At 37.1% G+C, this 16,548-nt stretch overlaps 1 protein-coding gene across 1 annotated transcript in view; it reads left to right on the top strand.

Moving 5' to 3' along the window:
- The first annotated feature begins 1,645 nt into the window (after window positions 1–1,645).
- Window positions 1,646–16,548, top strand: part of LOC139743268 (cornifelin-like) — a 31,281-nt gene continuing 16,378 nt past the window's right edge. Inside the window, exon 1 of the mRNA XM_071653764.1 lies at window positions 1,646–1,756. The gene's annotated coding sequence lies outside the window, so the exon portion shown is untranslated. The remainder of the gene's footprint in view (window positions 1,757–16,548) is intronic.

The raw sequence follows: 16,548 nt of genomic DNA, 5'->3' as shown, positions 1-16,548 counted from the left end.
ATTTGAATAGTCTGAAGTCTTGGAGTTTTTATTTAAGAAAAATACAAAAACAAAATAAATAGATGTCCAACACGACAGAGTGATGTTCCATATACCGAAAACTATATTACGATACCGCAGAATACGTTTATTCACATCGGCCCCAAATTTTGGCATTCTTTAGATAATAAAATACGACGAATTCTCAGTTGGTATTCATTCAAACGTAAGATTAAAAATTAACTTCTTTTGCAACGTTACACTCTAGTGATAGTATGAATTAATATGATTTAGCAGATTATTTGAAATTATTAATACTGATAAAGATTATTCAGCATGATTGCAGAACAGGTCCACATTGTACCTTTTTTTTTTTAGTCTTTTCTTTGATATTTCTTTCCTCTTGCAGCTACAGGTATACACCGTCATTGATACTCTTGTCCCTAGGACGGTCTTTTTGGTGTTTTCTCCTTTTTTTCTTTTTCACTCTTCTCCTTGTTTTGTGTGTGTGCAGTACTGTGTGTGTGTGTGTGTGTGCACGCACGTACGCTTAATCCAGGTGCGCTTGCGTGCGTGCAGAGTTTGTGTGTGTGAGTGTGTAACAGCCTGTGTTTGACTTTCTTTATTGGGACCTAGACTATCACAAGCATTTGCTTCTATGTATAGGTTACCGCCACACACAGTTTTATTTAGGCCTATCCGTCATAATACCTGTCATGCACTTGAGAATAATTTCAATCGATTGTGTGCCATGCAAATGCTATTTATATAATACTGAACTTAAAACTTGCAATCTATGTGTTACTGTACATTGTCATGGATGGGTGTTGTAAACACAACACTGTATGGTTTGTGTGGAAACTTCAAAATCAAATGAAAATCCCAACTGTATTGTGACTTGTGACAAAATTTTATATTTGAACTGCACATCATCCGGTTCGAACTGCCGCAGTCTAGAGTTTGGTGAGCCCGAATGAATCGGAAGAATGTATCTCATGTTATGATGTTAATTGTTTTATTGTTTTTAAACATATCAATGTATATCGGCTGCCAAACTGCGCAGTAGAGCTAATAAAAATTGTGCCTATTCCCTGATGGCATAGCATAAAACTTACATAGAAATCATTATATGTAACGCAGGTGGTTGTATTACTAGATGTAGTACTGTATCCAACGAAACTGTTAAATTGTTCAAAATAACCACACAGCGGTGCAGTGCCATATATTTTTGTGTATACAGTATTTGATGAAATAGATGAAAACTGGTGCAATTGTAAAGCCGTGTCATAAAGAAATGAGATGAACTGAAATAAAATGAAATAAAATGAAATGAAAAGAGAAGAAAGAAAAGAAATCAAATCACATCACATCGAATCAACAGATTAGGAAAGTTGGACAGAAAACAATGGTGATCAGTACGCAGCGCTGTGTCTCATGTCCGTGCATAGGCCGTGTGCTACAAGAGCATGATAATTATCAGTCAACTCCGGAATATGTGTGAAAGGAGAAAAAACAAAAGAACAACAACATCGTTGTTCCCGCGTTGTTGCAGCTGAGACTGAATGCGTGTGCTGTGCGGACACAAAGTGCGCTGACAGTTTTGAGTAGTGTTGTATACCTCCATGCATCCACACAAACGCGCAGGCGTGCTAATACGAGTCCAGCAGTTTGTTATTGGTGATCGTCGAAAGTGCAGGCCTCTATTGTAAGTTCTTGCCTTCAGCAAGCTGTGGATTGCTACTTACTCTCTCCTTTGACGCTCTGCAGCTAAAGAAAGGTAAAGTTCAATACCTCCTCTCAGCTTCACTCGTGACAGTCTTATTCCATATTATGTGCTGTATCTGGCCCCACACTAAAAATCCCTCCCCACCACTCTGCTCTGCATTTTTCTCCTCTTTCATCATGGGTGGGGCCGCATGACTATGCCGAGGTCTTCCCAACCCTCTGAGCTCTCCCTACATGATCCTCCAGCCGCAAAAATTGTACGGCATGTTCCCCCCATATACACCACCATGTAGCGTAGCTCCGGAGGAGTCTTTTATCATTTTCTTGACTCTTAGTTACTCTCCTCCGTATATAGACACAATGGTAGAGGAGGGGATTCCGTGAGTGAAGCAAGATTATACTAGTCTCTGCGGAATATATTATCCCTGACGACAAGATAAAACCGATCTTTCGGTCAACAAGTAAAGTAAAACCACCTGGGCCTGGGCTCTCAAGTTCCTCAATCTTTGACAGCAAACTTTTCCGTCCGTTTCCATAATGTCATCTTCCAACCATCAAAATGCATGTGTCTGTGAGCTGAGTCTGCTGGGAATATGTTAGTGTGTACCTCTATAACTATTATGTGTAGTTGTGGTTGTATACAAATCTTGATATGATTGCATAAGTGCATAGCATTTATGTGTGAATTATGTATAATTTGTATATTTTTGTGTGCCTGTTTTTTGTACGTCTCATCTTACATTTTCATCTCCATTATTTTAACTTGAAATTGAAAAGTAATAACTTGTATAGAAACGGTTGGCGGGCAATTTTTGTACCCAGAAACTGAGAAAGTGACTGCTTGACGGTGACGATGATCAATATTGATCTGGCTGGTCTATCAATGTGGTAGACATGGGATATATTATTGCACGACCATGACTTGCACCAGCTGTGGTTTTTCTCACCTAAGCCTAGCAAAGCGGCCTGACACAAGGCCAGTATAAAAGCAACAGACTTGTGTGGAGTATAGGAGGAGGCCTCCATTGCTGCTGTGTAACCATGGCGCTATACTGTTGCAGCTCCATGGACAACAGTCGGGTCTATCGCGATATCGTGCATGGGGGATTTGGGCGTGTCGCTCTATCAGAGCTAAAACCGGGAGGTGCAGGAATTTCCACTTTGCTGCGCTGCATCAAACTTGCTTCACTTTATAGTATTGGTGGAGATGAAGATTGGGCGTTGAAAGGAATGGTATAGTATTTGGTGGAGATGAGGATTGGGAGTTTAAAGGGATGGTATAGCGTATTGGTGGAGATGAGGATTGGGCTTTTAACTTTTTGCGAGACACCAAGAAACCACTTACGACATAGTACAGAGCATACCATTCTAAAATGAAATCAAAGCTTATTAAGTTGATGAATATCGGTTTTGAAATGGTTGAGACATCCAAAAAAACCCGAAGTAAAACAAAGCGAGTGCAATAAAAGGTGGGTCCCACCTTTTATTAGGATTGCTCCGTTTTTGGTATCTCAGCCATTTCAAAACCAATTTTCATCGAATGAACATTAAGTTCCACTTGGAATTACATGTTCTTTCATATTTCATGAGAGGTTTCTCACGTTATCTCGTTCAAAAATGTTAGAAATCTAGACTTAGGTCTTGACCAAAACTATATGTTCCCTTTAATACTTAAAACTTGTATAATCAGGCTAACCCCGGGGCGGTCGCAGTTAGGCATAATATATCAGGCATACACACACGCGCTTTCACGGAAACACAGGCAGTTCCTCTCGTCTTCTTCTTCTTCATCTTCTTCTTCTTTCATCTTCTTCTTCTTCTTCTTCTTTTTTCTTTCTCAATTTTGCCCCTCTCTCTTCTGTCTGATGGTGATGGGAAAAGCAATCGACAATCCTCCAAAATCTTCAACTCTTCTTCATGTGCTTTGAAGTGCCGATTAGCCTAGAAAACCCTCACAGCAAGTTAAGGGCCTACACCAGGGCTCGACACTAACGGTGGCCCGGTGGTCCGGGGCCACCAAAAATGAAAGTCGGGCCACCAAATTTAAAAAAAGGGCAAATTTGGTGGCCCGCCTCGGGCCACCCAAATTTTTTGAAAAGTATGTCAATAAATTCGTAACTTTTTGCGCCAGAAATTAGCAGTTCAATTTCTTTAAAGGATGGATGGAAAGGACTAAATGAGTGATAAGGTTTATTTATGAGGGTATAAGTCAAACTTCCTTGACTATGATAAAACTTTAATTTTTGACTCATTAAAAAAAAAAGAAGCACTTTTAATGTTTTTTATTGTTTTTTTTCGGGCCACCAAATTTTTCTCTCGGGCCACCAAAAATTTGAACTTGACGATTTTGGTGGCCCCATCGGGCCACCAAGCAAAAAAGTTAGTGTGGAGCCCTGCCTACACACTGTCCAAAGTCACCGGTACAATAAACAGAACCATTTCAACCGGAAGAGACCACTCGTATGATATATCATGCCCTCCCTGGACTGTGAAGATAATGATCCGCCTTGCGAGTTGGAAACCACCTTAGGGACTTGAGCACATCAGTTCAGATCAAGCGGAAACGCGAAAATGAATACTAGTATAAGAGGGTGACGATTGGGAACAATGATTTTAAATTACCACAGACAAGTTTACCCGATTAAATATCTGTGCCATTTTTTTTTTTTCGTGCAGAAGGTTATTTTGAAAAAATAAGGAAGGAATGTCTAACAAAAAGACCGGTAGCGCCAAATTTGGAGTGAAATATTGGCAGATTTGTTATTGTGGTTTCACGATAAAAGGCGGAGTCCACGGATGGGTTATTCAGGTATGTAGCTTCATTGAAAAGTTTGTTAACTTTATACAGAACGACGACGACAACAAGAACAACAAAATGTGATGCTCGTTAAACAAAGCGATAATTCGCATTTCACGCCAAGATTATTAAATCGTATTACACTGAAAACTTGTGTCTGTCGGTCGTTGCCCATCACAGCTTACGTTTTAATGGTCCATCCATTCGCGATGAAAGTCTCATAAATCCAATATCAGTTTTCCAATATCACAACATGCAATCATAGGCCAATGTTGTCTTCAGCACTGCTGGTAATTAGCGAATGTGACGTGTAGGCTAATGGTGAGGTGAAGTGTGTCAGGGTTTACATGTAGGTGTTCATGCCAATATTTTTGAGTATATCAGTCTCGGACGCGTTTACACAGCGAAACACAAAACAAGCTTATTACAACGAAGCCTACAACTCCCAAACCATAGCAGGAAATTATTCAAGGACACGGTTATAGATATTATGATAACATACGAAGAGAGAGAGAGAGAGAGAGAGAGAGAGGTAGATAGTTAGATAGATAGATATGTAGATAGGTAGATAGATAGATAGGTATAGGTAGGTAGATGGATATATGGATATATAGATAGAAATATAGATAGATACATGTAGATAGATATGGGATGTAGATAGATGGATAGATAGATAGATAGGGGATGTAATTAGATAGATGGATTGATAAATTGATAGATATATAGATAAATAGGGGAATATAGATAGATAGATAGATAGATATAGATAGATAGATATAGATAGATATATAGATAGATAAATAGATAGGGGGATATAGATAGATAAATAGATAGATAGATGTACATGTACATATAGGCCTATATAAATAGCAAAGGGGGAAGCTGGGGTATGGGAAACGGAGTGATTTAGAAAGGACAGCTTAGATGGCAACGTGTCGCTGTTTTACATTGTATGTATTTTGCTAGCCAACTTCGAACTGTCCACTTCACATTCGTGTGTCTTAGCATACACACAGGAATACATCTCGTATTTCTTTAGTCTTGTTTTCCTAACTCACACGCGTATGTTTTGATAGAAAGCGATTTTACATGCGCCACTGCTTACGCCATAGCCGTCGTGTCGATAGCACGAAGCATTCCTTCCCACGCCCCCAAGCCTATAAAACCAATGGAGCTACCAGTACCATAGGAGCTCCATGTATAAATACTGCCTTCATGAATCTCTCCACGTACTCCATTACAGTTCACAAATTGATCCAATCATCCAAGTCTAACATTTTGAAATGTTTGGAAACGAAACTAGCTGCATCATTCGAAAGCCGTATCACAAAATGTGATGTTGCCATCCAGCACTCTGTCTTCTTCGAGGAAAAAGCAAATCAGATTTAATTTAATTTGTTAACGATTTTGATGAATTGTTGAATCATAGTTTGTTTTCTCCTTGTACATAAATGCCACAGATTGACAGCATTAACATCAATGAAAATCCGTTAATATCGTGCAACATATTTTTAGATATCCATTGTTTTGGTTGAAGTTTTGATTGGAATAATCGTTCTATTACTGCTAACGGACCATGAGTAGCTGCCTATCAATGTGTCGATGGTAGAGTACATGCCGTTTAAAGTGATAGTACAGTATTGGTGGAGATGAGGATTGAACTTTATTTTCTTTTTGCGAGATACGGAGAATCCACTTATGAAATGTTAGAACGTGCCATTCTAAGAGGAATTCAAAATTTATTTGATGAATATCAGTTTTGAAATGGCTGAGATATCCAAAACAAATTCAAAAAGCGATCTCCTTAAAAGGTGGGTCCCATGTTTTATTTAGATGCTTTATTTTGGATATCTAGGCCATTTCGTAACCAATTTTCCTCATATAAACACTGAATTTCTCTTGGAATTACGTGCACTTTCAAATTTCATGAGAGGTTCCTCATTATCTTAAAGAAAGAAAAAAAAGTGGGAACCTGAACCCAGGTCTCAAACTACAATCATCTCTTAGCAAACCTTTAAATATCCGAAATTTTTGGCGGGTTGTCCGATTTAGCTCAACTTTTATCGATGGTATGCAATACATGTATTATTCACCTGTTGCTTTGAAATGCTGGCACTGTGCCAAGGGAAGACGTCTGTTACGGTATTAAAGTGTAACCCGGTCTTAAAGTGTAACTCGATGCCTAGGCTTCTAAAAATGTGTCTCGCGTATAGAGCCTCACCTGTGGTTTTGGATACATTATGGGCCAGTTCTTTCTGTCGTCTGCTCACTCACCACTCACTTTTATATTTGCCATGGTATTAAAGTAGAACAAGTAACAATAATACTGCGTGCTTATATTTCAACATGTCATAAATGAATATCATTACATTCTTCCCTAAACTCTTGTCATTATGTATGAAGTGTGCCTATTTTTTAAGAGGCATTATAGATGAAGAGGTGAATGACAGATGGGGAGATGACGGAGTAAATGTCACTGAAAGGGGGGGGGGGGTGGGGTGGAATAACACGTATGTGTGAAAAACATCACAACTCCATACTGGAAACCTACATTTTAAGAAGTGAAAATTGCCATCTTTTCATAATTTGGTTTTGTACCTAACTATAATATGTTTACCTTCATGTATGTGAGTGTTAGTGTGTTTGTTGATGCGTGATGTGCGAGTGTCTTGTATGACTTTAAGCAGCAATATGATACAAGTGCATGTACAAACCTCTACTCTAGTTTTTGATATACCAAATTTCCCTTCTCACAGTGAGTTGTAAAATGTTTCTACACTCAATAATCACATAGACATGATCATTTCGGTATGCAGGATATTCTATGAGGTGCATGTTTTCGACAACAATCATGCGCAATAAACAACACATTACGTGGAACAGACATATTATACCTTCAATAATTATACACGTCACAAACGCGAAGCTGTAGATGCTTTCAGGGGCCTATATGAGCTATTCTTTTCATTTAGTTTATTGCTATTTCTGTATGGTACAATTAATCAAATCCCTTTCGAAAACATACTTATTGATTCATCATTGATTCATCATTAATTATGGCTAACTTTGCACATGAGAGGTAAGGAAATCATCATGAATGATGATAAAATAAATGATCTATGTTTAAAGCAGCTTAATAACACAAAGTTTTTAGGGCTTTTGATTGACAGAGAATTATCCTGGAAAACTCACATTAATTTTGTAAATAAACTTTTGTCCAGAAACATCGGAATTTTGAATAAGCCTAAACATTGTTTATATTTTGCAGAGTATATATTCTTCTTTAATATCTCCACACTTTGATTATGGAATTGTGGCGTTGGCAAATGCAGTTCACTCATTATTAGATTCCCTTCTCCGTATTCAAAAGCGTGCAATAAGAATCATAAACCATAAACCATCATAAACCGGATATTTTGCTCATACCAATTGTTTTTTTCCATCAAAAGAGAATTCTGAAAATTCCAGACCTATTGTATTACAATCTCGGAATTTTCATGTATAACCTAACAACTAATGAATTACCATCTGTTTTTATCCACATGTTCAAAAGGAATCACGGTATCCCACTCGCCAGAGTGACGCCTATCACCTTCCCCGTACTCGCACTATTTTTGCAAAGAAAACAATTATGTTTACTTGACTCAGATATTGGAATGATCTCCCTCAAGATATTACTTCTTCCTTATCTTTATTTACCTTCAAACGCAAATTGAAACAGCTATTGTACACTTAGTCGATGCAAACTACCAAGTTTTTAGCAACTTTTTTATACTCCCAGTCTTTTGTCTTTGTCCGCAGCAATGGTACCGATACATAACATTCTTTTTCAAACACGGCGAGATCCGAATACTGTCTGGTTTGAGCGATATCCATGTGGTTCATTAGTTTATTCTGTATATCGATTTTACTACTGGTATAATTTCAGTTGGTCAAGACAAACATATCCGTTCTCCGTATAATTATACACCTATGAATTCGTTAAACTACAGTTTTACAAGCGTTATAGCTTTTATGTATAGGTCCCATCATATTTCAGATATTTACTTGTGACATCTTCATATGATATGACCATGTACATTTGTGTCAAGTCTTTTTTCTTCTTCTTCTTCAATCAAAAGACATGATTACATACATTTTGTATTCTTGTTTTATCAATCATTTTGTGATCTCATCGTTGAGAAAGTGGAAATATGAAATATGAAAAATAAATTTGAACTGAACTGAAAGAAGGCAGAGATAAGATAAAAGGAAAAATGGAAGCATGAGGAATAAGGTTTGCATTTCCTGATAAAATTGTGAATTTTATCATACAAGCAGTTGACACCTCACCGATCAGAAAAAAAAAATCATGAACACTTTCCTACGCTGCATCAGTGACCACCATGTATGATTTCAAAGTGAAAACCAAAGAGGACCTTTCTCATCTTGGGATGTAAAACAACCAGGAATGTGTTATAGGCAAAAATTGTGAAAATCAAAGCCCATAAGGGGGTTATTGATTACTTACACACCAGCAAAACAGTTACAGTGTTTATGTAAAAATATGTTAGGTGTTGAATTACTCTGGGGATGCTACCTGCCTTGTATATAAAGTAAAAATTTAAGAGATTTTTCAAGAAGATGTTGAAAATAATTATGAACATTAAACCTCCTCCTCCTCCCTCCCCCCCCCCCCCCCCTCCTTCGGCATCCCCTCACCCGCCATATCAAATAAAAAAATACATTCATACATTCACTTTCTATAAATATAGCATTGCATCAGCTCTGTTACGTATGGTTCTGATGAAGATATGCATGTATTTTGTTCAAACAGTCCCCTATGTTTAGGCCTTTGGACTTGGTGCCCCTTCAAACAAAGCGGGATTCTATTACCCAAGGGATGCTACACATTTGGTGAAAATGTACATGTTATTGTCATAATTACATTTTTCAAAAAGATGCTGAAAATGTGAAATTCCGCCTCCCCCTACCAGGATACCGCCATAATCTAACATGAAACTTCAACTTAACCATGTCTTCATATAGCATTTGCCGAGCTCTATTATTTTTGGTTCTATATAATGAAGAAGGTATAAAAAAATCCATAATTTCTTAGATAATTATCTGCACATTTTATAATGCAATACATTTTGGTAATAGAATTAATGCACACATTCATTTTTAACTCCTTTAAGTCATGTACATTGTAATATGATATTTTCATAGATTTCGCTGAAAATAATTTTGATTCATATAGGAAAATGTTGAAGGAAATAAATCTTACAAAGTTTAAAATACAAAATGAAAAATCGTAATTTTTTTCTTTATTGTTGATTTTTCTCTTGCTCTTGATCTTGTTTTTTATGTATTGACAGTATAACTCATGTATGTCTACATCCCCTTCCCCTGAAGTAGGCATCTTGTCGTAGTATTGTCCGTGCTCGTGTGTCTATGTGGTGTGCTGCGTTGTGTAGTCCTAATTTTTTTGTGCAAAACAGCAATTTTGAATTTTGTTTTCTTTCTCTTCCTTTCTCCAGTTGCCCTTCAATCTATTTTCTTTTGAAATGTTATACTCTGATGAGTACACATCAAGCTATTGCATTCTAGTAAACTCCTACGTTCTTCAATACATGTAATTAATAAGTAAGTTCCTTTTCCTTTATGTAGTTTATATTCGTTAAAAATTTCATTTACATCACGTTGAAGAACAAATGAATAAAATTGAATTAAACTGAAATGAACGCGCCTGATGATGACAAATGCATACTGTTTGCGGGCACAAACCCTTGTTGGTCGTAAAGGAGTCTGCGCCAAGACTTCTACAACAAGCACCACTGGCACTTAGCCTCTCTCACATGGGAGATTGGCACAACTACGAAATGTGTGCGCGACCGCGGCATCCGCATCGCTCTGACCAGGGAGCCTCCTTGTTCTGACCCATTTTCAGAAGCCTAGGCATCGAGTTACACTTTAAGACCGGGTTACACTTTAAGACCGTAACAGACGTCGCCTGTATCCCCTTCCGGTGTGACCTCGGCTCACTGGTATCATGGACCTAGGTCCATACTGGTATCTAGACCTTGCCTTTCTAGACTGAGGTCGGTGTCGAAATTGCATGGTTCCTATAGCCTTTAACCAAGGCCGTCTCCCTGTATGGTGGTGAGCGAATGAGAGCAAACGAAGCGAGCTCACGTACTGAGTTTGACAGCTTCGCTCGCTCGTCAAAGCCATCATACAGAGAGAGGGCCTTGACAAAAGGCTACATGGTTCCTTCAGAGAGGAAACCAAAGTACATTTACACATACCTGCTTGTTAACTCACGCCAGATTTCATTAGGAAGTACAGTATAAGAACTCTTTTGTTTTCTTTTGTTTGTTTGTTTGTTTGTTTATAAATCACTGCGCATGCAACTGACAAACTACTGATCTGGGCCCTGTTTTATGAAGAGTTACAATTGATTATATAGTTGATTTCTATGATAAGTCTATGGCAGTCTGTGTGTTTAGGAAATTTATAATCGATCATATCTTTTGATAAAACGGGGCCCAGGAATATTAAAAGAATGGATGGTATCGTTTGATTTGAGGACTCAGCTTTAAACTTTTTGCAAGCTACTAGAAATCACTTTATGAAATATAGGAGCATTTTATGATTCTAGAAGGAATTTAAAGTTTATTTCATAAAAAAGCAGTGGCGGATCCAGAGGGGGGCGCAGCCGGCGCACGCCCCCTTTAATTTTCGTTAAAAACAAAAGAAATAAAAAGAAAAAAAATGACATGAAACCCGGAAGTGGCAGCAGAAATATTAGTTACGCCCCAGTCCCCCTTTACAGAATTCCTGGATCCGCCCCTGAAAAAGGGTTTTGAAATGTCTGAGATATCCAAATACAAAACCACCTTTTATTAGGATTGCTTCGTTTTGGATATATCAGCCATTCAGAAACCGATTTTAAACAATACAATAATACACTATGAATTCCTCTTAGAACTATAATGCTCTTCCATTTCATAAAACGTTTCTTATTACTTTGAAAAAAAAAGAAGATCATCAGAAACGTTGAAGACCTGAAGCCCAATCTCAACCGAAACTGTACCACCATATTTTTTGTTTATATTGTCCTCAAACTTTCACTGATGTGTTCCAATAATCTCGCTGCTGTCACTCAAGCCACATTGCTCTTTGGGTATTGGTTTCGTTTAACTCTGCACTAAGTTGACTAACCGCTGTAAGCAGCGAATCAAGGGTTTCCATCTTTGCATGATGAGAAAAAGTTTAAACCCACAAACTTGGGTTTATATTTCACGATCATTATGCCATAGCTATACAAGCATCTAGCAAGAAATCTCTGAATATAAGTTTTAACTTTGTACTAGCAGAGTAGAAACAACAAATAAGTTTGTGTGTGTGTGTGTGTGTGTGTGTGTGTGTGTGCTTTTGTTTTGTTTCTTCGTGACGTGGCGCCAAACTTCTCATCAGTGGCTTTTGATTCTGCACGAGCATTTGTATAGAAAAACCTGATAAGGGTGATCTACTCGGCACGCGCTCTTAAGGGGATAGTAGTTTCAGTTGGGATGGTGATTTAGGTTTCAACTTCTTTTACGAGATACAGAAACCAATTATATGGAATATTAAAGGAAAAGTCCACCTTCATATACATTAGGATTGAGAGAACACAGCAATATTAATAGAACACATCAGTGAAAGTTTGAGGAAAATCGGACAATCCGTTCGAAAGTTATATTTTAAGTATCTGCGCAGTCACTGCTGGATGAGAAGACTACTATCGTCAGTGTATGATGTCACATGCGTACAACTATAATAAGGAAAATAAAAAGAGAATTTCACAAAACTTTACTTTTTGAATAAAGTGCACATTTCTTCGACTTGCTACTGACGTATGTTAAGGGTAATATTATTCCCCCTGCCTTCTGAAAGAGAGAAGTCGAGTGTTCTTTTGTTATGCGAGAAAATGGAAATATGTTGAATTTTCTTTATTCTTTCTTTATATTGTTGCACTCATGTGACATCACAAGCTTACTTAGTCTTTTCATCCAGCCGTGACTGAGCAGAAACTTCAAAAATTCATAACTTTCGAACGGATTGTCCGATTTTCCTCAAACTCTCAGTGATGTCTTCTACTAATATTGCTGCATTCACTCAACGCACATGTCTATGAAGGTGAACTTGTCCTGTAATTAAAGAGCAATTCAATGCGATAAATTTGTTTCATTTTTTTTTCAACAAAACATAATACAGACTAAATCAGTAATGATATCTTAAGCATATAGGGCCTACATTCGACTTTGCGAAGGATGAATGATATGCATATACCGGCTAAAATACAAAGTTATGCTTCAGTTGAAAAAAAATGAAAGGGGCACGAGAGCCACTCAATTCGTAGAGGTACTCAATTCAATTCAATTTATTTGTTTTTATTATTTTTTCGTTTTGTTGAAAAAAAAAAGAATGCAAACAGATAAATCAGGAATTATATCATAAACATAATACATGTATACATTCGACTTTGCGGAGGATAAATGATACAGATTAAGATATACATTCATACCGGCAAAAATACAAAGTTATATGCCTCAGCTGAGAAGAAAAAAGAATTGAGAGGTGCAAAAAGCATGCTTGTATGATTGTGAACCAGTCAATTCTCAGAGGTATTCACAGCTTATTTGACGAAACGCGTTTTGAAATGGCTGAAATATATAAAAAAAGTAAAACAAATAGGTCCTATAATTATTAAAAGTTGGGTCCCACCTTTAATTAGGACCTTGTTTCTAGATATATCAGGCATTTAAGACCAATTTTCGTCATGTAAACTTTGAATTCGTCTTAGAATTGTATGCTTTTTAATATTTCATATAGGCCTATGAAGTTTTTAATTATCTCGTAAAAACTTAGAACATGAATTGCCAACTCAGCCGAAGCTATATCGCTGCAAAAAATATGAAAAATATGAAACACCGAGCTGGTGTTTAATTTCCGGTGCTCATTTATGGTGCTAAATTGACACCTCCGGGTGTCATTTAAAAATATAAAATTGTTTTTGGAATAGTTTCTTAGTTACTGTTCTTCTTGTTGATTTTGAACTTCAACAAGACAATAAAGAATTTTCCGATAAAGTACTTGATTTTTGAAAAAGAAAGGTGTGAACACATCTACACTATAGTAACACCAGTTGGTGTGGTCTCATAATTGAAGCTGGACGGGTGTTCCATTGACATTAACACCAGCAGTATCAAATCAACACCATGCGGTGTCATTATAGTATATTACATTATAGTTTTTTTTCTGTCGGTGAATTAGCAACCACAAGGAATTAATACAACGGCTATACCGGGTCAGCTGGTACGCAACGTATGGGCAGGGAGGTCACCTCCCTGGTATGGGCAATTACGATCCTTTTATACTTGCAATAATGTGGGTGTAGTATTCACGCATGACTTTGTTTACGTGTGTTTGTTTTTTACTGTAAGGTTAGAGAGCTGGTATGGGATATGAGATTTCAAAATGTCTCGACGACGCAGTGTGTTGTTTCCTTTGATCCGTATAGAATTCCATGATTATATTAGTAGGGATGGCATAGTTTTGGTTGAGATGGGGAATTCATATTTCAACTAAGAGGAATTAATTTCTTTAATGAAAATTGGTTTTGAAATACCTGATATGTAGAAAAATAACGAAAATGAAGTATAGTTCTAATGAAAGGTGGGTCCCAACTTTTCTTAGTACAGCTGTAGTACTTCAGGTATAAAGTGACCGGATTTACCATTATTATTATTTCTGTGGATGGTTTTCTAAATAGCTTGGCAGTACGATTAAAATTTTCATAGATAACTGTCATGTTGCTTGACTTAATGGCATAATCTCAAGACTTCATTTTCTGCCCGGATATCCGTCCCCACCCCACCCCAAACTTTACTGCTCAATCAGGATCCTATTCCTATGATAATGAAGGGCGCGTGGTTGACTATTATAATAATTGAAACTCAAATTCCAAACATGAAGGTTTGAAGCCGTGTGATCATTCAAATCCAGCTTGAGCGTTTTGTATTGGTTCTGATCAATAACAGTTGTCATTGTTAATTTTGTTACTGCACTCTTAAAACATCCGAGTCAGAACTGACCCAGAACTGGGTCCGTTGGGGTCATACACCGTTCCGGGTCAAAAATGACTGGAATTTGGTTATGAAGACCCCGAAATGGGTTATATGTGACCCCATTCCTTGTCATTTCTGACCCGGAACGGTGTATGACCCCAACGGACCCAGTTCCGGGTCAGTTCTGACTCGGATGTTTTAAGAGTGTGGACAGTCATAAATTCTCTGGCAAACTGTATGTGGAATTTGAGATGTAACGCTTTGATTTTATTACAGACAACGAAAATAAAATTACAAAGCAACGAAAAATAAATGTTAAAATTGTACTACAATAATCATACTGTGTAATGCCACATTATGCAATGTAAAATTGGTTTAATTGTAAAATTGGTATAATTGTAAAGCAATGCTATACAATACAGAGAATAAATCAAATCAAATCAAGGCAAATCAAATGATAATGATAATAGAGAGACTCTTATAAATTAAGTCAAATCAAATCAAATAAAATCAAATCAAACTAAATTAAGTTCCATTAAATTAGATTTAATTAAATCTAATCAGATCAAATCACGCAAGATCTCTTTATCTAAAGCTCTCTTTATAGTAGTCAAAGTCGTTTCTCTGTTCCGTATAGACTTCACAACAATATACGTGATAACCGCTCATATCAATCGGTTTTGTGTGTTTGGCCACTTTACCGAGAATGTGATAATTAAAGTGTATTGCTTATAGTGTAGGCCTATCATGATCCTTGTTTTATCAGAGCGAAATTCCATCCTGATATGGCTTTGTATAAAACAGAAAAATCAAAGAAGTAGATCAGTGAAAATTTTAAAAAGAATATGACACATCCCTTCTAAGATGTTGTTACATGATTATCCTTTTCACTCCTGTGAATAGAAATAATTTCATGTGATTGGAAAAATTTGTCAACCACCAGGTATTCTTTTTCGTATTCTTTGTATTCATTCATTTTCATTGTACGGTGAAAATCTGTCTCTTTCGATAAAAGCATTGGTAACTTTTTATCGCTGATATCACATACTCAGATAATTTCGTGGCGATGTTGCAATCTTCCCACACACTGATATTGCATTGACCGGTGTTTCGGCGGAAATCCTAAAGTGGGTCGCAAAGAAAAAAAAACAAGTGAAATTTCAGACTCGTTAGAGGACCGGTGAATAATGGCAGGTTCAGACAAGCAGAGGGTTGGGAAAGGTAGGCGGGGCAGCTGGGGGCGGAGCGGGTGAAGACAATGCAGACTGATTTGGACGGAATATTTTATGATAAGGTAGACGGATAAGCTTTCTATACCTACCACATCAGTCGCCTTTGATAGTTGTATGATACATTACGTAGTGATGATTACCATTAACACGCATTAACCTGTTGCGTACTTTGGTACAGAAACCCCCATATAGCTTTGATTATTCTCTCCAAAGTCTCTGGCACTGAGGGGATTTTTGTACCAAAGTTCGTTTTCTGTGACCATCGCATTGTATACTGGAACCCTAACATTTCTCAAGGCAAACGCACTAACGCAGTGTCATAATCCAGCATCAGTCCATAGTTCATGAGCATGTTCAAGTTATTTCCCCCTGCTTATCCATTAATTATAGGTAATCAATAGCACATGGATAATTACATAGTGAATATAGGGATGAGATGTCAACATACGTTTAAAATCATAAAGCAGGGTACATTGTACGTATGATGAGAATTATCTGACTTTGATTTAAAAAAATGATAGGTCTATAGGCCAAATATATGTATATATATATATATATATATATATACATATATATATATATATATATATATATAAATGACAATCTTTAAGACATATTCAATATTCCAGTATTTCATGTGTTGTTGCTGCTGTTACTTACTGTGTGTCTGTGCGTGTTTGTGTATTTGTTCGATGCGGTAAATTATGTATTTGTCGTTCGCGAA

Source organism: Diadema antillarum, unplaced genomic scaffold, assembly GCF_040938485.1.
Source record: "Diadema antillarum isolate AM-2024a unplaced genomic scaffold, OU_Dant_1.0 seq00001064_RagTag, whole genome shotgun sequence".
Lineage (NCBI taxonomy): Eukaryota > Metazoa > Echinodermata > Echinoidea > Diadematoida > Diadematidae > Diadema > Diadema antillarum.
The sequence above is the reverse complement of the archived record's forward strand: the minus strand, read 5'-3'. Positions and strand labels throughout refer to the sequence as shown.